The sequence below is a fragment of the Ascaphus truei genome, chromosome 2 (assembly GCF_040206685.1).
Source record: "Ascaphus truei isolate aAscTru1 chromosome 2, aAscTru1.hap1, whole genome shotgun sequence".
Classification (NCBI taxonomy): domain Eukaryota; kingdom Metazoa; phylum Chordata; class Amphibia; order Anura; family Ascaphidae; genus Ascaphus; species Ascaphus truei.
This window is the reverse complement of record NC_134484.1, coordinates 112,140,006-112,160,967: the sequence shown is the minus strand read 5'-3', so window position 1 is coordinate 112,160,967 and position 20,962 is coordinate 112,140,006. Positions and strand designations below refer to the sequence as shown.

Sequence of the window (20,962 nt, the reverse complement as noted above, 5' to 3'; positions counted from 1 at the left end):
AGACAAAAACTTGAACTCATCCTCACATATTGCCCCACTATCTACACCAGAAGTCAACAATTCTCCCAGTTCGACTTTGAAATGCACCAAAGGGTCACTGTTAAGGGGGAGGTATGTGGTCTCATCTCCCAGTAATCTCATGGACTCTTTTAAATAATATTCTTTGTCCATGACCACAATACCCCCACCCTTATCAGCCGATTTGATGACAATCGAGTCATTATTCTCTAGATTTTTGACTGCCTCTTTTTCTTTAATATTAAAATTATCTTTTTTAATTTTGTATGTTCTACATGAGATCTCTAAATCTATGCTGACCATCTCTACAAAGGAGCTCACTAGATGTCCTTGTGCGAACTTTGGATAGAACGTGGATGTTTTTTTAAAAATCTTTTCTTGAGGATCAGTAGTGCTGCGTACCTCTTGAATGGGATTAATTTGATTAGTGATTTTATCCCTAGCAAAATATTTTTTCAGGGCGAGTTTGCGGGCAAATTTGTGAACATCTATAAAGAGATTAAAACTATTCGGTCCACAGACTGGAGCAAACTTAAGCCCTTTGTTAAGTACTTTTTTCTCAATATCAGTGAGCTGATACTGACTGATATTGAAGATATTCGGATGCTCTTTTTTAGTTTTTACCCGATTTCTACTAGTACCTCCTCTTCTCCCTCGGGTCCTGTCTTTCTTTTTTTGTGGTTTAATGGAGGTTGGATTTCTGATATATGTTTGATTATTTCCACCTCTGGGAAGATGTGATCTCTTTCCTTCGTCCATTCTAAAAAAGAAAAATTTGATTTAATGGCTGGTGTGGGAAGTGGTGTATACGAGATGCTTTCCACATCACTCTCTGATCCTATGTCGGACAGCAATGTGTATCTATTGCTGACCGGAATGGGCATTGATTGAGGTAATGTAAGTGCATCATAACGTTCCTTAGCTCTTTTTTGTTGCAGATATAGATTTTTATCATGCAGAGGTTGCTTAACCGGAACGAACGGTGTAGGAACTAGTACATTAGTAGAGGGTTTTTTTGGGCCATTATTGGCTCCCTTGTGTGTAAATTTGCTCCTATTAACATTGGATTCTTTGGATCCTATCGCTAATTTAGGTTTCTTATTGTCTACCTTCGTGACATTAATCTCTTTGGATTTCTTTGCCCAATCTCTCTGACAACCAGTGTCATAATCTTGTTTGTCCCTGAAAATTTTTTGTTGTTTGATTTGAACTATCTCTAATTCTGCCTGATCTAGCCTTTTCTTAATTGTCGGTTCTAAAGCGAGCAACTCTTTGTTGTCTTTATAAGGATCTAATTGGATCTTCATATCTAATATATGATCGTCCAATTCAGCTAGGGTTTTTCTCCGCTGAAGCTTTTTCAGGGACAAACAAGATTATGACACTGGTTGTCAGAGAGATTGGGCAAAGAAATCCAAAGAGATTAATGTCACGAAGGTAGACAATAAGAAACCTAATTTAGCGATAGGATCCAAAGAATCCAATGTTAATAGGAGCAAATTTACACACAAGGGAGCCAATAATGGCCCAAAAAAACCCTCTACTAATGTACTAGTTCCTACACCGTTCGTTCCGGTTAAGCAACCTCTGCATGATAAAAATCTATATCTGCAACAAAAAAGAGCTAAGGAACGTTATGATGCACTTACATTACCTCAATCAATGCCCATTCCGGTCAGCAATAGATACACATTGCTGTCCGACATAGGATCAGAGAGTGATGTGGAAAGCATCTCGTATACACCACTTCCCACACCAGCCATTAAATCAAATTTTTCTTTTTTAGAATGGACGAAGGAAAGAGATCACATCTTCCCAGAGGTGGAAATAATCAAACATATATCAGAAATCCAACCTCCATTAAACCACAAAAAAAGAAAGACAGGACCCGAGGGAGAAGAGGAGGTACTAGTAGAAATCGGGTAAAAACTAAAAAAGAGCATCCGAATATCTTCAATATCAGTCAGTATCAGCTCACTGATATTGAGAAAAAAGTACTTAACAAAGGGCTTAAGTTTGCTCCAGTCTGTGGACCGAATAGTTTTAATCTCTTTATAGATGTTCACAAATTTGCCCGCAAACTCGCCCTGAAAAAATATTTTGCTAGGGATAAAATCACTAATCAAATTAATCCCATTCAAGAGGTACGCAGCACTACTGATCCTCAAGAAAAGATTTTTAAAAAAACATCCACGTTCTATCCAAAGTTCGCACAAGGACATCTAGTGAGCTCCTTTGTAGAGATGGTCAGCATAGATTTAGAGATCTCATGTAGAACATACAAAATTAAAAAAGATAATTTTAATATTAAAGAAAAAGAGGCAGTCAAAAATCTAGAGAATAATGACTCGATTGTCATCAAATCGGCTGATAAGGGTGGGGGTATTGTGGTCATGGACAAAGAATATTATTTAAAAGAGTCCATGAGATTACTGGGAGATGAGACCACATACCTCCCCCTTAACAGTGACCCTTTGGTGCATTTCAAAGCCGAACTGGGAGAATTGTTGACTTCTGGTGTAGATAGTGGGGCAATATGTGAGGATGAGTTCAAGTTTTTGTCTGTTCAGTTTCCACGTACACCGTTATTTTACTTTATACCTAAGATTCACAAAAATTTAACTGCACCTCCGGGGAGACCTATTATTTCTGGTATCTCTTCCCTCACTTCAAATCTTTCACAATTTATAGATCACCATCTTCAACCCTTAGTCACTGGTGGTAGATCCTATTTGCGAGACACGACACATACGCTACAAATTTTAAAAGATCTAAAATGGCAGCACGGTTACATTCTTGCCACAGCTGATGTAACATCCTTATACACAGTTATCGACCATCATCAAGGATGCCAGGCCGTGTCTCGCAAACTGGAACACTCCAGTGGCTATTCACGCACTAAGAGGAATTTTTTGATGGAGAGTATTTGGTTTATTTTGACACATAATTATTTCACTTTTAATTCCCACTATTACATTCAGAAATGTGGTACCGCTATGGGCACGAGGTTTGCTCCTAGTTATGCCAACTTATTTATGGACAGTTGGGAGGAGGAGTTCATCTGGAACAACTGTCCTCTAGGAGCAAGCCTGGTGCTCTGGCGGCGCTACATTGATGATGTGATCTTTATTTGGTCAGGCACTCAGGATTCCTTAAATGATTTTTGCACATATTTAAATCAGAATCACCTTAATCTTAAGTTCACTTGTAGTTTTAGTACTGAACACATTGATTTTTTGGACCTTCACATATATGTCAAAGATGATATATTGCACACTAAGACCTTCTTTAAGCCTGTGCAGGCTAATAACTATGTGCGCGCGGATAGTCACCATAATCCGCAGTGGCTGCGAAATATCCCAAAGGGACAACTGGTACGTCTTAAACGTAACTGTTCCGAAGATGAGATTTTTAAGAAACAAGCAGAAGATTTAAAACAAAAATTCATTAATAGAAAATATCAAGAGTTTGAATTAAATGAGGCTTTTAATCAGGTTAATGAGATCAATAGGGACACTTTACTTCAGTACGATACTAAAAAGAAGGAAACATTAAATAGATGTCACAATCAGGTAGCGTTCATCACTCAATACAATGAGATGGCGCCAAAAATTAAACAAATTATAAATAAATATTGGCCTATTTTATTACAAGATGAAGTATTGGCAGATATCCTTCCAAAAAAAGCTAATATTATATTTTCAAAGGCTAATAACTTGAAATCCAAACTAGTTCCCAGTTGTCCGGTGAACCAAAAAACACAGAAACTAGGAGGGAGTCTAAAAGGTTTCTTCACCTGTGCAAAGTGCGCAGCATGCTCCTTTAGTAAAAATTCTAAACAATTTACATCTAAGGTCACAAATAGGAGTTACCCTATACATAATTTCATTAACTGCCACTCCATATATGTTATATATTTATTGCAATGCCCTTGTGGCTTACAATATGTGGGCAGAACAGGGAGAACGTTCCAGAGACGTGTCTATGAGCATATCTACAACATTAAGAGGGGCTTAGTGACACATAGTGTCTCGCATCACTTTTCTCTGTACCATGATAAAAATCCCAAGGGTCTTATCTGTCAGGCAATTGAGCAGGTTGATGTTAGTCCCAGAGGGGGGAGTAGACTCCAGCAGGCCAGTATACGTGAAGCTTACTGGATATATGAACTAAAAACTCTCTCCCCGAAAGGAATGAATATCGACTTTGAACTCAAAGCCTTTTTATAATCATCTTTTTTAAGTCATTAATTCATTGTTCTGCCTCTGTACATTTGTACATTTGTAATCATTTTTAATGCATTTTCAATGTTCTTTTAAATGTTTTTAATGTTTTTTCTTAATGTTTTTTCTTTTTTGTTATCCCATTTAATGTTTTATGTTGTTCTGTATGTTGATTAGCATAGGCCGTTCTTTATGTGCTGCCGTTTATCAGCCCTACATGGGGTTAATATTAACTATCCAATTAACCAATAAGAACTTTGGACTGATGGTATATATACCATAGAGACTAAAAGGCAAGCACATCCCTTGAAGAAGTACGCGCATGCGTACGAAACGCGTCGGGAAGTTTCGAGTTTTTAGAGTGTTTCCAGGTCGTGGTGAAGTCTGCAGTCCCAAAAGGAGAAATCTGCAGTCTTCAAAGTGCTATAACCGATTTGCGGCGACATCGCGGTTGCTGAGGAGGACTGGAGGACTGGAGGAAGTGAGCCTGTGGTGGGACTACAGCGGAGGAGACGTCACGTCCGCCCAGAGGCCCCGTCATCTGAGTCATCTGTCTTCCATCCCGGTCACGTGTGGACGCCAGGCAAAGTGCTCCGGTCGCCATCTTGAGAGCCAAGCTGCATGCATCCAGTTCGTTGCCTTAACCTTTCCAGCATCTTGTGAGTAGGGTTGTAATTTTACCCCTCCGGATGCGGTTTATGCACCTTCCACACCATAATAAATTTGCTTTTTATTAATATATAGGCTGTGCTAGTGTTTTACGTTTGTATGTCTTGTATGTCTCATATTGTTCAGCCCTTGTCCACCCCCCTAGTGTTGATTTACTGCACCATTATCTGTTTTTCTTTTCTTTTTTATTCCACATATATCCTGCTGAGGTGATAATCATCAAATTTCATCATCTCAAGGACTGCATTTGGACTGTCACACCTTTATTGGTTTGGTATTTAACCTTTTTTGGTGCCGGTCATCCCCTTTTTTTCGTTTTTTTTAACATGACTGACATGTTCCTTTGGGGATTTAGAAAAGATCATTATGTCGTCCAGATAAATGACCACAAATTGATTGAGCAGATCTCTGAAAATCTCATTCACAAAGTCTTGGAAGACGGCAGGGGCGTTACAGAGACTGAAGGGCATGACGAGGTATTCATAGTGGCCGTCACGGGTGTTGAAAGCCATTTTCCATTCATCGCCTTAGCGAATGCTTACCAAATTGTAGGCCCCAAGAAGATCCAATTTAGTAAAGATATTGGCTCCTTGGAGGCGATCGAATTGTTCTGAAATCAATGGTAAGGGATAGCAGTTTTTAATGGTGATCTTGTTAAGACCTCTGTAGTCATTACAGGGTTGTAGTGATCCATCCTTTTTCTTCACAAAGAAGAAACCTGTACTGGCTGGAGAAGAATATTTACGAATAAAACAGAGCTGTGCTTCTCTGGACTAGGCCTAGCTTATGCTCATAGGCCCAAGGTAGGCCCTTAGCCCCAATTAGCTTGTGGCTGCTATAGGGGCAGGCCCCTTAGACAGGAACACTGCCCCACTTAGCATCATTAGTGTAAGGGACACAGCAGAACGCAGCGCAACAGTTGCGGCCTGTGGTCTGGGTCTGGACCACCACCGCAAGGCTAGAGAATCATCGCGGTGGGACACTCCAGCCGGATACCACCCCATGTGGAGGCAGACGCCTTCCCTGATGGAGATGGCGTGGGACAGACTGTTTTCTTCTGTCGGTGATACCAGGTGCTGGAGCACCTGGCAGGTATCCCCATCAACAAGTGCACCAAAAGTAACACTTCTTGTGGACAGCGCTGTCACACATACATTGGGTGGGTTGGCTTCTGTGGACACCGGATGGTTAGGTGCCCAGGGCACCTCAATAATTTGGGGTAAACCCCACCAGAGTGTGGACACAGTGATTGGGGGCACTGTGTGGAGGTACGGCCCTGTGAGGCCTGAGTGGTTCTGTTATTGTTATTCTTATGTGTTCAGTAAACTTGTTTAACCATACCAGTGTGTATTTCTTACATTGTGTCCTGTGACGGGGTTATCCAACACTGATAGTGCCTCCACCCCCGAGGGAGCCTGTCACCATACGATCCAGGTACACCCCAGGCTCCCAGCAGCGGAGGTTCTGGCCTCCTTTGAGCCACAGGTAAAGCACCACACACACAGTTGCCACCATATCTCCTATAGGGTGGGGGAAACTGCGCTACACACATAACCCCTCCCCCAATACACATAACCCCCCTCCCACCAATATACACACACATGCACACACCTTCCTTCACCTTAGAGGGAGGCCTGCGGTGCCGTGCCAAAAAGTTGGGCACGACTTCCGGCACGTGGGGTTGGGGCATGCATAGAATGCCGTGCCTGCTACAGGGGGAGTGAGAGGCCCACTGCAGGAGGGGAGAGCTGGGCGCCAGGTCCCCCCATAAGCACCAGGACATTAGTCCCGGCTCTCCCCCACTCCCAGTGTCGGTGGCCTTGCAAGACCAGTCCTCTATCTCTCATACCCTCATCTATCCCCTCACTCTCATCCTCTCCCACCTCTCTCTTTCCCACACCCCACCTCTCTCTCCCTCCAGCTCTCTCCCATGCCCCCACCTCTCTCTCACACATGCCTCCACCTCTTTCTTCCCCATGCCCCCACTCTCCCCGACATCTCTCCCACTCCTCTCTCATACTCTGAGAGATTGGGAGAGATGCCCCACTTCTCTCTCCTCCAATACATCTAACCCCTTCCCCAATACACATAAACCCCCCTCCCCCACCCATCAATACACACACACCTTCCTTCTCCAAAGAGGTGAACAGTTGGGCTCGACTTCTGGCATGTGGGGATGGGGCCTGCACAGAAGGCCAGGCCTGCTGCAGGGGGAGAGAGAGGCCCGTTGCAGGAGGGGAGAGCTGGGACACCCGGCCCCCCTGTAGCTACCGGGCCCGGGACACAAGTCCCAGCTCTCCCCCCTGTTGGCGGTCCTGTCTATAATATAAACCATATTGCTGTTATAAAGCATTGAATAGGACCGGCGAAAGCACAGTCCGTCCAATGGTTACCTTCCCTTCCTTGGAGTGAACTATATTTACTACAACTCTGTGTTGCCTACACTTTTGTTTGTCATCCACCTGACTACTTTAGGACCTACTCCCTGACTGCTTAGCTTGTTTACCAGTCTCCATAGTGAAACTGTGTGAAAGGTCTCTGTGCTGCTGCATGAGGCTACAACTTAAAGAACAGCTGCCTAATTGTACCAAATTCTGCTGCTGTGTGAGAGGAGTTTTCTCTCCTTTAATATGTTCAGAATCATATGGGTAGAAGGTCAGAGCCTTCAGCTAATTAGAGCAGGGATTATTGATATATGACTTATACAGTTAGTGAAATACGTATTATGTGTGTACATGAGATGTATACACACAGTACATTTGATAAATGTACATGTCACAAGGTGCTCTGGATCCTAACTTCTCAAATGTCAGAGGTCTGTTTTTCATTTTTTTTTCTTTGATATTTGAAGTTTTATTTTTTTTCCTTAGGTTAAAAAGACATACATTGAAAATCTTATTTATGTAACTAAATGTTATTCCCCTTAGTAATAAATATATATTTTTGCTTGAATGAAATGATTTTTTTGGTTGGCAGCAATCAATACTTGGTTTATGGAGGACACACAAGAATTTGAGCAGTCTTATCTGAGATTTTAAAAATCATTTCGATGAGAAGGTATTTTTTTTATTTTGTACCCTTAATTTAAGTTAGGGTCATACTTGATTCTTTGCTCTAGGTGATCCTTGACCCAGTGACATCACAGAAGACAAACATTGGCAAAATACACGTGGCCTTCAAAGCAATGTTTTGCAGATCTCTCATCAGAAATATCCACCAGCAATGAGACTTAATATTGTCCGAAACTGACTTCAATTATGGATGTTCCTGTGATCTACATATGTAATAGTATGTAAAACAAATATATATGTTCACCGCGCTTCTACATGTAAGGAGCAGGCTGCTGGTGAAAGGATTGGCCATACATATGTGCAAAAATAGAAAGTTAATCCCTGCGCGTCTCCCATAGGGATAGCAATAAATGGGGAAATAAATATACATAGTGAAAACTAAATCTATAAGACAAAGGAGACTTTTCAAGCTATGTGCAGTTAAAAACGGGTATATACCAGTGAAGATACTTACATGTATGTAAGTAAAGTGAATTTACAGGGTCCTTACTGGGAGATTATATACCTTGAAAAAGAAGGGACTGGCCTCCCACAAGCTGCTCAATAAGCAGTTACAGGTGGATTGGCTAAATACATTATTCACGCCCTAATAGTGGTGCCCTCTAGGAGCGTGCTGCTAAGGATTTCATTTGACCCAACAGAAAATGTAAAACAAATATATATTCACTGCGCTTCTCCATGTAAGGAGCATGCTGCTGGTGAAAGGATTGGCCATACATATGTGCCAAAACAGAAAGTTAATCCCATTATTGTAATAGTATATTACAATTCAAAGACAGTAGTGACGGGGACCTTGGGGTCTAGTATAACAATGATGTAGTAAAGAAAAATGTGCATTCGTATGGTAATTCTTTTTAAGCAAAGAGATAGGTAAAAGATGACAGACTAACATTTGGAAAACAATACAGACCGGCGCCTTAAAGTCCAAATGGGAGATATAAAGTTCAATTGATGATTGGAATGATCAATGGATGTAGATCTGGTCAAGTGGACAGCTGGTTCCTCGGTATCAGAGGTGTTAGGACATGCAGGGGAGACAAGAAGATATGATCATAGTGTAACACTGTATATAACAGACATGTAACACATACACTTAAACAAACAGACACACACAACACTGAACAACACTAAACAATAGGCTGACTAATATAACGATAGTTTAATAATCACAATAAAATAGCAGATGACTGGTGACGAGCAGATCAGGGATCCAGTGTGTAAAAACTGGAATCCTACTTACAGCAGGTCCCTAGGATTTGCGCAGGTAAGGATAGTCTGAGTGTCCGACAACGATGTTGGTGGTCGCGTGCCACGTGCAGGTGCCTGCAGGGGCTGCCTTGGCTGGCTGCCAAAGATGGCGCCGTTCCCTTCTCCTCCTCGTGGCGTCCTTCATTTGCGCCCGGAAGTACGTCACAGCGGGCGGGACGGGACACCAGGTAACACTTGCCGATACCAGCTCCTGAACACTGCGGGCGGGACGGGACACCAGGTGCCACTTGCCGGTAACTCCTGAACACTGCGGCTCCAGGGACTGATAGAATGGTCTGCTCCTCTACCAGTGCTGCTAATAAATGATTTCTCAATGGCCCAACGCGTTTCGTGCGCATGCGCACTTCTTCAATCCCCTGAAGTGCGCATGCGCACGAAACGCGTTGGGCCATTGAGAAATCATTTATTAGCAGCACTGGTAGAGGAGCAGACCATTCTATCAGTCCCTGGAGCCGCAGTGTTCAGGAGTTACCGGCAAGTGGCACCTGGTGTCCCGTCCCGCCCGCAGTGTTCAGGAGCTGGTATCGGCAAGTGTTACCTGGTGTCCCGTCCCGCCCGCTGTGACATACTTCCGGGCGCAAACGAAGGACGCCACGAGGAGAAGGGAACGGCGCCATCTTTGGCAGCCAGCCAAGGCAGCCCCTGCAGGCACCTGCACGTGGCACGCGACCACCAACATCGTTGTCGGACACTCAGACTATCCTTACCTGCGCAAATCCTAGGGACCTGCTGTAAGTAGGATTCCAGTTTTTACACACTGGATCCCTGACCTGCTCGTCACCAGTCACCTGCTATTTTATTGTGATTATTAAACTATCGTTATATTAGTCAGCCTATTGTTTAGTGTTGTTCAGTGTTGTGTGTGTCTGTTTGTTTAAGTGTATGTGTTACATGTCTGTTATATACAGTGTTACACTATGATCATATCTTCTTGTCTCCCCTGCATGTCCTAACACCTCTGATACCGAGGAACCAGCTGTCCACTTGACCAGATCTACATCCATTGATCATTCCAATCATCAATTGAACTTTATATCTCCCATTTGGACTTTAAGGCGCCGGTCTGTATTGTTTTCTTTGTTTTCACTAACTGTGTTTGGGTTAGTTTTTCCTGGCAGCCTGTTCACATTGTTCACTTTAATATTCTCTACCACGTTGTTGTTATTATTCGTACTGTAATTATTTGTATTGCAATTGTACACACTTTTTTATTTATTTTTATTTTTTAGCGCTAAAACACACCATCCTTTTTTTCAGACTAACATTTGGGATACATGTGCCAAATCCCACTCTTACTGTCAGGTTAACGACAAAATATTACTGTGTTTCTTGATAAATAGATCCCTTTTGTCTATATTATGTCTATCATACATAACATACTTTTAAATAAAGTAGTAACATGAGTATATGTTTTGATTTTATATGAGTGAAATACAGTATGTAGCACAGTTTCCTCCCCACCCCCAGTGGGAGATACACAGCTTCTGCTACCTTGTGCTGGTGCGAGTACCTGTTAGGGTCAGGAGAGCTGAGCTGATCTGCTGTGTAGTGGAGATCATGACAGGCGTAGGTTCCATTCTCTGACTTTCTTCTCAGGGTGCTTAGCGCCTCCAGCAGTAGTGGGGTCCAGAGATCAGCCCCCACCATGCATGCTTCCCTCCTGCCCAGGGACTGACACTTAGGCCTGGGACATAGTGGTTTAATCAGTGCGGAGGCGCGCTGAGGCTCAGGGAAAGCAGTGCCTTTCCCTGGCCTTACACAGCACGCCGTCCGTGGGCGTGTTGGGGGCGGGTCTGGGGGCGGGCCAGTGACATCACGGAGCTGGTTCTCCCTGATTGGGCGAACCGCTCACGTGACCGGCCCAAATTTGAAACCTCCGTGAGACACACGCTTCCCCAAGCGTGCGGACGCGTGCGCGAGCCCCTGCTAAAGCCGCTCTCATTGCGGCTGCAGGGGCTCAGTGCCGAGCAGCAGCGCGCCTCAGCACGGGTCAGCGCATAAGCGCTGACCATGTCCGAGGCCTTAGACAGGAGTATGATGAACAAGTGTCTTTATTGGCAATCACTGCAGATCTTCTTCATACAGCGGTGCAGGGTCTCAGAGGCTCCAGGCATCCAGAGCAGGACTGAGTAAATTTGGCACTCCCTTAATCAGGAAGCAGAAGGGTCGGGCTCATGGTCTATACGTATCCCTGATAGGCTTACATAGGCCATGAGTTACCACCTTACTTCTGTCCATCAGAGAGGAGCATGAAGGGAGGTCACAAGCCCACAGAATTAATCTCTTAGAGCCTGCAGCTAGCAGGAGTTACATAACAGGGAGTGTAAAGACAGGTAGAAAAGACATACCCTGTTACAAGTAATTTACCATTCCTTTTTAATGGTTAAATTATGTATGAGCAAGATTGTAATGTTATTAATGGGCAGACCAATGGCTGATTGACTAATTCACAAGAGCAACTGTTTCTACGTGTCTTGGTGGACAGAATCTACGAGATTTGTTTAATCTATGTGTTGTTATAGTAAGTATAGATGTGTGTACACTAATTTTGTTGTAAGAGAATCTTTTTAACAGTAGGAAGTATGGCAACTCATTATGCCAACAGATATAAATCTGCAGTATTAGATATTGCCACTGGGGGGCCTGTGTTGCATGGGAAAAATCCTTCAATCTTTCAATTCATGTAAAAGAGAGCGTACATCTTGTATAGTACCAGCACTTTATGTGAGCGATTTCTTTGCTCAGTCATGTTACATTGCAAGTTATTTCATTGTGTAACGGGTATTCCCCCACCCAATCGCAAATAGGGTCTCCTAGGGGAAATGCTACTCTGGTTACAAGGCATAATAGTGTGGCGCACCTGCTGGCTTACAGGACTCATGAGTCTCCCGCTTGATGGTATTATGGGGAAGGTCAGGACAGGCTTTTGGGGACATACCCAGTACGTACTCACGGTGACAGTGCCTCCATCTATTGCAGGCCCCAGGATATGGGGTGGAATCCCTGGAATAGAACGTCCCACTCAGGGATGAGAGATTCCAGTCTCACAACCGCTTCTTTATAATCAGGAACACTTTATTTCCTCTGCAGCACACTGTACAGCATACACAGTCACAGAAGTACTTCTCAGGATTTCTCCCTCAGGATGACCCTGACCTTACACTCCCAGTCAGGGCCCTGGAAGCAGGCCTAGCTCTTCCACTACCCCCTATCAGAGTAGTGGGAAAAGTCTACCAGCCTCTCCCAGGGGGAGGGCCTCAAGCCTGCCAGGTCCCTGACAGCTCAGTTAGGTAAGATTCAGCTCCTCTCAGGGTAGGAGCAACTGACTCAATACAGGAAATGCAGATCATTAAGACAGATACAACAAGAGCCCGCCCTTGTCCCTTATTGGACACAGGCCTGACTGCACTGCTTTCTCTGCCTCACTGATCTGCAGTGAGTGGGGAGAACACATCTTAACTCCTGGCAAACCTGCCCTTACCAGGGATTATTGCACAGAAGGCAGAAGGAGGACAGAATAATAGCCCAAACCTACCAGGGCTATAGTTGGAAGTCGCCTACATAGGAAATAAGATGCTGCATTATTAAATAAAGGTGGGCACGTCCGCAGGTCTAAGATTAGAGCTCCTTTCAAACTCCAGGTACTGTATACTGTAGCAGTTTGAGAATGAGCTTTTCTAATTGAACTACTAGGCAAGAGTTTGGTGGAGCTTTGAAATGCATTTTTGAATCCGATCAAAGTACGAGCCAAAATGCAAAATAAATCATCCTCTCTTTATTTATTTTTAATAAACTGGTCAAACTTTTTGACATGCGAATTAAATTAAACTTATGTACTAAAGGTTACTTTTTTTTACATTGAAGCAAAAAATAAAAAAGGGATTACAATTGTAATTTTGTTTCCCAAACACTGCAAATTAAAAAAGGGCCCTCCCCAATGTAAGTGCCCAATTTTTTAATTTGACATAATACTGTTGAAGTGTTTTTTTAAATTTTAGGAGCCTCTAGGCAAAATGTATGCTAGTGTATTCCATATGCATATACTAGTGTTTGCATGGTAAGGTGTGGTGCATGTGCACAGTTGCACACAGATGGCCCAAGTAGCCATAAAAAAAAAAAAGAGAGAGAGATTTTTTTTAATAAAAGCTCTTTGAAAACCCATCTGGTCCTTATTGGATTTCAGAGCCTTGATTACTGCATCTAGTTCTACTTTTGTTATTTGGGGTTCAGTATAAGTAAATCCTCTCTTGATAGCTTGAGTAGGTTACATTTCTCTAAGTATTCTTTAGTTACAGGTTGAATGGGAGTAGGATGTGATGTTTCTTGACTTAGGTTGCACAATTTGCAGTAAAAATGGTGAATTTCCCCACCAATGAAATAAGAGTTGTACGTAATCTCTTAGTCTGATGGCCGAGACCTGAGATTTGTATCACTCTTAAATTTGCTTACCAAGATTTGGTTCGCATTATTACCCTTATTATAATACATCTGCTTTGGCTATTTCACAGCCTTCTCTGTATCTTCTAGTTGGACATGTTTAATTCGTACCTGCCGATTCGTAATACTGCATAAAATAGGAGGAAGCGCATCCAAAACCTCCAGGCCATGGTTTCGTCCACACCGCCTTTTCCATTAGTTTAAGATAGAGAATAATTACACATCTTAGTACATTAATATCATACAAAACGATCGAGTCACTAATCATCTTTACATTCATTGATTAAATTAAGTTGGATTCAATTTGCCCAGGGAGAGGACTTTAAACTATCAATTTTAGCAAACTATATAACATTTTAAGGTTTTCCAAAGAGCGCATATCCAGTTTAACATAGCATGGGAAGGGTGAAAAGGGGCAAGAGGGGGAGAATCAGGGAGCATAAATCAACATACAGGCATACCCCAGCATAAGGACACTCACTTTAAGTACACTCGCGAGTAAGGACATATCGCCCAATAGGCAAACGGCACACTCACGCATGCGCGTGTCAGCACGTCCTGAACAGCAATACCGGCTCCCTACCTGTACTGAAGTTGTGCGCAAGCGGGGAGACTATAGAGCCTGTTACAAATGTGTTATTTACATCAGTTATACGTATATGATAATTGCAGTACAGTACATGCATCGATAAGTGGGAAAAAGGGAGTGCTTCACTTTAAGTACATTTTCACTTTACATAAATGCTCTGGACCCATTGCGTACGTTAATGCGGGGTATGCCTGTATATAAATACCAAGAAAATCTTCTGTCAATAATGGTACCCCTGTCCGAAACCTTAGAGTTTCAGTGGTCTACTTTTATCATCACCTAGATATAAAGGCTGTTATCCTAAAAAGTCTTTATATAGGTAGTTATATCCTAGAATATTGATATAGGACTTCCAGCAAAACTTGTGCACGGATGGAGCATGCCAAAATAAAGGAAATTGGATTGAAAACTGGTTGAAGAAGAGACAACAGAGAGTTGGCATAAATGGAACCTTTTCAGCTTGGGCTAAAGTCGTGAGTGGAGTACCTCAAGTATCGGTACTGGGACCACTGCTTTTAACTTGTTTATTAATGACCTTGAGGTTGGGATAGTGATGATACTAAATTGTGTAAGGTAGTTTAAATCAGAGCAGGATGTAATTTTTCATCAGAAAGACTTGGATAGACGGTAAACTTGGGCAGGTAAATGGCAGATGAGGAGTAATACAGATACATGGAAGGTTATGCATATGGGGTACAGGAATAAACAGGCGATTTACAAATTAAATGGGACAAAATGGGTTCAATCCTTTTTAAAAAAATCACAAATAAACTGGTGACATTACAGGATTTGTACATCAATGCTTCTTCCCTAATGAGTGCTGTTTCACACACGTGCCAGCATTATCATGCTAAGCTTTACTTGTAATGGCTTATTAAATAATAAAAAGGAATATCAGAGCCCTGAGTTGCTTTAATTGTGATGAAAACAAAACTAGTGCTGAATACTACTATAATAGCACATACTGTTATGTCACTTGTTGTACTGTAAGTGTAAAAGTTAAACCCTGGCTAGTAATAACATTTTTTTCTTCTAAATGTTGTTTTTGCAGTGTATACTGAGTGCAGCACCCAATAATCTCTCTTCAAACTACTCAAACAAAATGAGGCGGGTGGAGTTAGTGACACTGCACAATAGCAAAAAGTAGCAGTCAATATCAGAAAAAGAGGCTATGGAGAAGTCAGCAGAAGCAAATCACACAGGGATTGGTATGATGGAGACTTGAGGATGAGACTGTGAACCATCCGAACACCATCATCCACTTTAAAGAAATAAATAAAAGACTGACAACAAACCAAAACACTAAAAAGGCCATGATGTAACCATTGACAGTAGCTACACATCTTTGTCATTGTCCTCATACTGATTCTATGCTCTCTGTAGAAGCAGTGCCCGGTTCCCGACACTAAGGAACAAGGAAAAACTCGGGTGCTCCCTCCAAAATGTATAACAGGGGAAATATCACAAGATGTTTACAACCTTGAAAACATGGACAAGGGTCCCCTCTGTTTCGTCGTCCCTTCCTGTGACCCCAATAGGATCTATCCAGAATCCTTGTTGGTACAGGGATACAGAAAGAAAGGGGGAGCACAGGTTGAGGAATTTTTTTTGCGGAGCCTGCGGAAGCCCAAAATGGGCGAAATGCGTTGCTCTTACCTTTAAGCAAGTTTGGACTAACACAGCCACCGTCGAGGAGTAGGTCTACAGGAGCGCAGCACTATACCCGGACGCGGACTCAGTTAGCTGCGCACCATGCGCCCTACGTTTAATATCCTAAGGAATGGCTGTATCTTTCTTCGTTTTTACACCTTTAATAAGTGTATTTTAGTGTTTTTAAGTGTTTTTAAAGGCATAATAAAGCTACTTGCAGTCTATTTCATCTAAGACTTTACCTTGTTTTGCACCACCATCAAAGAGGGGCTACCTGCTATTCTTCTTATACTTGGAAGCTAGCACTGAAGTCCTAAGAAGAATACAAAGATATTTTATGTGTGCTTGCTCACACGAGGCCGTGTGAGTATTACCCTAAAACCTTCTTTTTCATTTCCACCCCTACCATCTCTCCATGTCTCAAGGACACAAAACATTGAGACCATATATGTAAGAAAAGACACCTTTCCCCAGGATTGCACTCACACTTGCCCGTGTGAGTGACTGCAGTTTTTGCTGCTTTTTATTTATTTATCACAGTCTGAGACTTATCACTACCACATGTATTTTCCCTAATATATTTGTTTATATATCTGTTTGCTCTGAGGGGGATATTCCAACTGTAAGCTGTCGGCGAACATGACAACATGACACCGCATGGTGCTGCTTTGCCATGACAACGTGACGTTGCATGGCGCCATGACTTCATGTGACACCGCAAGGCCATCACGCCGCGTCATGTGAGGAGGAAATGCCGCGCCTGACCAGGAAAGAGGCCCCGCGAAAGACCCTGCACAGAGCCGCGAAAAAGACCAAGCTGGCCCTGATTATAACACATAATTGAAATAATTGCTTCAGACATGAAAGCAACAATGGGAAAAGGATTCCCTGCCCCAGAGATGTTACAATCTAAGTGCAATACACCCCTGCATCATGTCACACAAAGGGAAACATATTCTGCTCAGGGGCACCTGGCCCTGCCCCACTCTGCTGCCTGCTCGGTCTTTGGTCCCACTCCTAGGCCCCGTTGTCTCTGGGGTTGTGGTACGTGTGGTTCAGGAGGAGGAGATTCCACAGGGGGGGGGGGGGGGGAAATAGGTCTTCCTGCCACAGGAAGACTCCTAAGAGATAAACTCCTAGGAGGGTTGGACAATGGAGCCTATTGTGCTGCTTTGGCATTAATGTTAGTGTGATCCACCCTTCTAAGTCAGGGGTAGTAGAGATGGTGGGTATGCTCCAGTGACATGGACAGGTTTCCTAACACCTTGAGGAAGAAGGTGATGCAGTGGGCTGCTGATGGCACCATCACAGTGATTGCTGTGCATGCTGCAGTACAGTTGTACCCAGGCAGCATTAATTCCTGCTTACACTGCTGCATCACATAGGATTGAGTAGACCAACACAGACTCCCCCACTGTGCCATTGGAGGATAATTCAAAAAATTGCCACACCAAGGAGGTGATTCCTCTAGGTGAATGGCCATCCCCATGTTATGCTAACATGCTTGAGGTGAAGGCTTTGATACCAGCCGGAGGCCTACAACCACCACGTCTGTCATGACACAGCTACACTCCTCCATATCCCTTTCTCCAGAATGCACCTTGGTAGGCTCACTGTTTGGAGCACATAGCCTAGTTTGGCTTCCAGTTGTCACGTCACTGCTGTGAGTGCCTGTCCCACACAATCCCCCTCCCCTCCTAAACTTTCTAAATCTCCTGTTGTTTCGTCACGCTCAGACAGAGCAGAAGCAGCAGTGGCAATAGTGGTGCTGGGTGGTACATGTGATGCAAGAGACAGGGACACTGATTCAAAGCCTATCATAGGGTTCCACAACTTGCGAGATCTAGAGCGTGCTGCTACCACTGGTGACCCAGCATAGTCGGTCTCCAGTATAAGGAAAGAAGGCTGATCTTCAAATTGATCTGCTCCCTCTTAAACAAAGCTGCTTCCAATATGTTAGGTTAGTGGAGGTGGAAGAACCACCCAATCAATCCCTGTTCCTCTACGATTGGTTAAATGGTAGAGCAGGAGTCTTCTGAGGCATGCACACCACAATGGGACAAAGGGAACGACCATACTAATACCACAAGGGCTGCCAACAGGTGGGGAAAGCCAGGACAGCTGTCCCGGGTCTGGTGACTGGGGTGGCCCGGCTGGCCAGTGCTGGAAGTTGCACCCGGCCAGAGTTTGTGCCCAACTTCTGCGTCTGGCTGCCGGGAACCAGTGCTCCCCAGGTGCGATGGACTTGCCTCCCCTGCCACATATCTGGTCCCCCATCCCTCGCCAAACTTTGGACCCATACGGAAGTCGGGCCACATCTGCGTGCAAGGTTGGCATGCTAGCAGAGGCCTCCCAGTCCAAAAGTACATTTTGGTGTGTATATGTATATTGGGTATGTATTGTGGTTGTGGGGGAGGGGGGTATCTATCGTGTGGGTATTGTGGTGTGGGGGGGGAGCATTGTGGTGTGGGGTATTGTGTGGATATTATGGTGTGGGGGGGGGGGTGGTGTGGTGGGTGTTGTGGTGGGGGTGGAATTGTGTGTGTGAAATTCTGTGTGTATGTGTGTGTGTGTGTGTGTGTGTGTGTGTGTGTGTGTGTGTGTGTAGCCAGTGTAGTGGGGGCAGTGAGAGAGAAGAAGGGTCAGTGAGAGAGAAAAAGAAGGGAGTGAGAGAGAGAAAAAAGGGAGTGTGAAAGAGAGAAAGAAGGGAGTGAGACAGAGAAAGAAGGGAGTGAGACAGAGAAGGGAGTGAGAGAGAAAGAGAGGAGTGAGAGAGAGATAGAGAGAGAGAAGGTAGGGAGTGAAAGAAAGAAGGGAGGAAGAGAGAGAGGGAGTGAGAGAAGAGAGAAGGGAGGTGAGGGAGTGAGAGGAAGAGGGTAAGACAGGGAGACAGGGGGAGTGAGAGGGGAAGGGGAATATAGGTAGGCAAGACAGCGAGGGGGGGTGTCATAGGAGACCAGGCATTTACACCTTTTTTACTAGGATCATACATTGAGCAAAACAGGTAAATTAAATAAATTGTAAATTTGTTCACAGGAAAAGCCAAACACACAATGTTACACAAACTACATAAGAAAAGACACAATTACTTGGGAACTGTGTACAAAACTATACTCTGTAGGTGCAGGGAATCATACATAAGGATTTTCCCCTGACTGAGACTTAGCCTGCCATGTCTTGGAACTGAAATCAGCCTGCAGTTCCAGATGCCACCCCTCCCCTCTCTTCAGAGGTCTGGATTTTGGTGCTTAGAATCTTGTTCAGAATCTTGCTTTGAATCTTGCTTAGAATCTACATGTCTGATTGGGTCAGGGGTTTATAATACTTCTGAGTTTCATTCACAGAACCCTGCAGCCAATCCGGGCGTGGGAACATGTCCCACCAGCCAATCAGAGCGGGGCTCATCTGGCTGATCATATCAGAGTCAGGGGGCGTGTTGAGCCAGCTCGGGGCGCCCTGTGGGCAGGACATATGTTCTGGCCAATATGAAAAAGTCCTACGATCGCCATCTTTTCCTTAGCCAGCCCATTCCCTCCCGCTGGGCAGGCGCCACTGAATCTAGTAGACGAGAGGGTCCCCCCCACAGGGGGCCTCTCTTCTCCGGACCCAGTACTCTGCCCTGCCCACTTAGCACCCGGACACCTCTCAACATGCCGTCTGCTCTTTCATCTATGGCTTCTATGCAGACTAGCTGGCACCTTAATCATATGCCCACGCTGACTGCATAGAGCCTTATGGTAAATGTAAAAAAACACCATAAGTCATACTTTATTGCAGCATACATTTTGGGGTACCTCATATTCGGTTGGGGCACCCACAAACACAATACAGGTTCTGGGACACCTTGGCACTAACTGGGGTACACCCTTAACCTAGGGATTCCATCAGCTACAAGGCTACAGGGCTATACCATACCTGTTTATCCCTGTGCCTCATTTTACTGTGCACAAAACATATATGTACTTAACACACTTTGTTAATAAAATATACACTTTAAAAACCTAAGTCTTTCTGGTATGGGAAATAGAATAAAAAGCTGCACTTTACTTTTCACTAGCCATATTCCCCACACAATATTGCATTGACTTAGTATGGATTCTTAGAATCCCCTCACAACCTTGTATGTATGGTTGGGGCAACTCAGAACCCCTATACCGGTTCTGGGTGACCTGGGCATTTACTGGGTATCCCCATTAACCTATGGGCCCGTTGACTGTTTCAGGGACACCTCACATCGCTATGCCCCTTTTACCCTTCTGGTCTGTGCTCATGCAGGGAACCCCTAATGGTGAGTCGCGAAAGCGTTTTCAAGGGGAGATATTGCCGGGACATGTGCCTAGATGTATTCAGGAATCAGACCTATTTGATAAATAAATAAATATTTTAAGCATGTGCCTTGGTTTGTTATTTTAGCATTTTCCATATTAAAAAAAAACAATTCTAAACGAAAACCCAATCGAGAGCAATACCAAAATATATTTGGTAGAACCAAAATCGTGTCAAATCAAAACACCTAAAAATATTTAGAGCCAAAATCACATTCCAAACACTCTGAAAAATGTTGGAGCCCAAACCAGAATATCAGTGAAAGTGCCTATACAATAAATGGCTTGTCTGTGTATTTAAGCCCTCCACTGCCAGAAGGAACACAGTCACGTTTATTAGAGCAGGGGATGAAATAGCTTTAAAAGTCAAACATTTGTCGAAGTCTGTTGTGTTGATCTTGCCTGGTGATTGTTACCGCTGGCCTCTAACAAGCAATAATAACAAAATAGGATAGTTCTTCCTCATGGAAGTAGTTTGTTTATTGGAGAGTAGGAATTAGATACAACCATGGGGGTCTCACATTACTAAATAGTACGACCTCTAGATGGTTCGAAGCATATAACCATACCCAGGCATACTTTTTGCTACAGTATTATTATGTTCAGTGCAATCCCATACCCAATGCTGCTCTAATCCCTTTGTTGTTGAGAAAAACGGCACTGTCCAGATTCCATAAATATATGTAACTTCAATAACTAAGCAAACGTTAA

The 20,962-nt window shown here is 43.6% G+C and overlaps 1 long non-coding RNA gene across 1 annotated transcript in view; it reads left to right on the top strand.

The window, feature by feature from the left end:
* Nucleotides 1-16,150, top strand: part of LOC142488556 (uncharacterized) — a 30,788-nt gene extending 14,638 nt beyond the window's left edge. Inside the window, exon 2 of the long non-coding RNA XR_012799492.1 lies at nt 15,328-16,150. This is a non-coding gene — a long non-coding RNA (uncharacterized LOC142488556). The remainder of the gene's footprint in view (nt 1-15,327) is intronic.
* Nucleotides 16,151-20,962: the final 4,812 nt, after the last annotated feature.